At 42.7% G+C, this 3,672-nt stretch overlaps 1 non-coding gene across 1 annotated transcript; it reads left to right on the plus strand.

Moving 5' to 3' along the window:
• Nucleotides 1–2,575: 2,575 nt before the first annotated feature.
• LOC144502094 (U2 spliceosomal RNA) lies at nt 2,576–2,768 on the plus strand. Its single transcript, XR_013499255.1, has one exon. It is a non-coding gene; the product is annotated as a U2 spliceosomal RNA (small nuclear RNA).
• Nucleotides 2,769–3,672: the final 904 nt, after the last annotated feature.

Genomic DNA, 3,672 nt, shown 5'->3' on the forward strand with positions numbered 1-3,672 from the left:
TTAGCGTGCATTACTGGGGCCTAAATTATCATCAATACAACACTGCTTGAAACCCACAATCCAAACCGTCATAGCAAACTGTTCAAGTATTATTTAAGCAAAGTTCAAAGTGCAACCGAATTATTCTTGGGAATAACTCATGATAATTCTTCCAGATTGCCATTGCATACCTGGAGCTGATTATGGGTCCAGGTGGAAAATAATAGAATCATAGAATCCCTACAGTTAACTACTGATTGGGCTAAATAGCACTACTCCATAACAGAATTGAGAATTAAAACCTATTTTATTTACATGAAATATATCTGCCATATCCCCTTACTCAGTTGCTTGTAAATCCATATTGAAATCTATAATGCAAGACAATTATGCCACTATCTCGGCTCTCCTAATTCCTTTCAGTCATTCTCCCTAAATTTACATTTGATTACTCTCGCCACTTTCCTGATGCCTGATTGAAGATCAGATGGAATTAATAGGGTGACTCATTTTGAAGAAATTGCATGGATACCTTCTTGAACAATGCATTTATCAGACAGTGAAATTACACTGGCAGCTTCAAGAAATCAGTACACACATTTTTAAAAAGAAGCTTAAGAAACCGAAGGCTCATTCTTTCTGATTGTTCCCTGCTTTATGGTTGCATCGCTCTCACAGCACCTTCCAAATCAGTGGAGGGTTAGATATCACTGCCAGATGGTGTAATGTCAGGTTTGCAAAATTACATTGTGGTGGTATTCACGAGGTAAAGAGAAAGATTATAATGTGTGAAAGCACTTTTATATTTACACTCCGGCTCCAGGGAGCAGCACTTATGTGTAAAAACTGTGAGTGCTGCTGCCCCCTTTTACTGTACCTGTGTGCTGTCTGTCCCCATTGACGGTCAATAGGAAGAGAGATCCAGATTTTTCTTGTCTCTAATGCCTTCTCTGGGGATCCACAAAAAGCCATTGGACGTAGAATCCGCCTCTTTTGTATTAGCATGCATTACTGGGGCCTAAATTATCATCAATACAACACTGCTTGAAACCCACAATCCAAACCATAATAACAACCGTTCAAGAATTATTTAAGCAAAGTTCAAAGTGCAATCTAACTATTCTTGGGAATAACTCATGATAATTCTTCCATACCTGGAGCTGATTATGGGTGTAGGTGAAAAATAATGGAATCCTGGAATCCCAACAGTGGAGAAGGAGACCATTCGGCCCAGGCCCTATCCCTATAACTCCATGTATTTACCCTGCTACTCCCCCTGACACTAAGGGGCAATTTACCATGGCCAATAAACCTAACCCGCACATCTTTAAAGTGTGGTAGGAAATAGGAGCACCCAGAGGAAACCCACACAGACGCATGTGTATTTATATCTTGTGTGGGTAAGACTCTACTAAAGTGTTTGGAATTCAACATCTCTGGCAAGATCAATACATAGCCTCATGTCCAATACGATCAATCAACATTAGGCACAATTCCCACCCACTCCCCCCCCCCCACCCCCACCACCCCCCCCCCCCCCCCCTCCCACAGCCGTTTTTCCAGCGGCAGAGGTGGCTCACCATCAGTCAGTGGCGGGGGTCTTCCGGTCCCACCGAAGGCAATGGTGTTTTCCATTGTTCACTGGCCACACTGCCGGGGAACCTATCGGTCAATGGCTATTTGCCTTTGCTGCTGCGGGGTTGGGGAGGTGAAGGGGGTGGGAGAGTGTGGAAAATCCAGGCCAAAGACAATTAAAAATAATGGAGGGAATGTTACAGCCCCGTCGTGGCAAGAGGTGGGGCCAGAAAATGCAATGAGCTGTTCAAAAGTCCATTGATTTCGGCAGAACTGGAAAATCCCACCAGTGGGAAGGGCTGTAAAATTGTGCCTTATTAATTGATCACATTGGTTTGGACATGAGGCAATTTTTTGAGAATTTTGAGAATCACTAAGACGTGAGCAAACAAAAGAGGGAGATACAATCCCAGCTTTAGGAGAGGTGATTGTAACAAGGGCATCAACTCACGTCATGACCAAAGCCAGAATTACCAGAACAATCAGAGGAAACAAAAGTTTGGGACCAAAAGCAATAAATGTCAGAGGAGAATGGATAAACAATAATGCGAATCTGGAAATGATTCAGGACATCCTAACAGATGGAAACGTAACATATTCAATAATCCTCAGGCTGCTATTTCAATATGAGCTACTGTGATTTATATATTATCAGGATCATCGAGTTCCAGAAGCAGATTTACACTTTGTGGGGCCCCACGTTCACCTTCATTTCTGCCTCCCCTCATGACATCACATCCCACCTCCCAATGACATCACATCCCTCCCAATCCTACCCACCCTCCCCGCACCCCCCCCCCCGCCCCCCCCCACAAAGTGCAATGGCGCAAGCTACAAAGCTACACCTATTGATCAGAGCTTCAGTGCTTTTTAACTTGTGAAAACACACCTGTATGAATAATTGCTGGATTGAAATCCAAGCTTACGTCATGTCAGAATGACAGTTAAGATGGTCAGTATTGCAGTGTGTGTCTTGAAGCCGGCAAACATGGAATTTGCTGATGAGCAACAAGATGGAAAGATCGCTTCTCGGCCTTTTGGCTAAGATCAAGTGTAGTATGGATCGCCTGCACTTGGTTGAGGTCATTAGGTTACGCTGAGGCTTCATATGTTCCATATGAAGCAATTTTTTAAAGCGGCATCTCGGCCTTTTGGCTAAGATGCAAATGAGCTCAAGTCTTGGAGGAGGATCCTCCCCCTTCTCCAATCAGTTTGACTCATGTAGATCAGGCCCAGGACAGGGTGGTTTGGTCGCTCGCCCTGTCTTGTCAGCCTGGATCTGAAATGTCTCAACTTGTTGAGACTCTGAATTGGATTTGATTTGATTGAATTGGAAAAGTATTTAAAAAAACAAGATGGAAAGATCAGCCAATGACATCACTGCAGCACAGGACAGTGCAGGATGGAATGAGCCAATCCAGTGCAGGACAGAATGAACCAATCCAGTGCAGGACAGAATGAGCCAATCCAGTGCAGGAACAAATACTCCAATCAACAAGATGCATATGCTGCCATTCAGTATATTTCAGAGCGTTTCATTCACTTTCAAAAGTTAACTTCCGCACTTCCTCTCACAAAATCAAAGAAGTTATTGCCATAAATTCACGTGAGTGGAGTATCCATTGAGTCCAAGTCCAATATCAGTGTCTCTGTCTGCAGGGTTCTGTTCTTTTTTCTGAAGAAACTTTCTGAAGGCCAATCTCGAGAGCGATGGTGGTTAGAACTATCGGCATGTGACCAGCTGTAGCCATTATATCAGACCAATAATGGTCCATTTTGAAAAACAGAATTTAAACAAGAGAAGACACACTAATTTTTAAGATCATCTTGCTTCATTCCTTGTTGGCATGGCAATTTAGATAGCCTTTTTTCTGCATGTTTTTTCCACAAGATCATCAAATACATCATCATAGGTAAGTCTTGTAAAGACGCACTTTGCTGAACTTGTCAAATGTTCCTGACTCATCGTACTTTGCAAATAATGTTTTGACTCTTTTCAATACAGAAAATGTTCACCATTTGCTACAGGCATTATTAAAAATACTTTCACAATTGTTTCCACATTTGGAAAGGGTGCCTGCAAACCACCACATACAAGTCTGTACAAATCAGCTGGTG

This window comes from Mustelus asterias, chromosome 12 (genome assembly GCF_964213995.1).
Source record: "Mustelus asterias chromosome 12, sMusAst1.hap1.1, whole genome shotgun sequence".
NCBI classification, from domain to species: domain Eukaryota; kingdom Metazoa; phylum Chordata; class Chondrichthyes; order Carcharhiniformes; family Triakidae; genus Mustelus; species Mustelus asterias.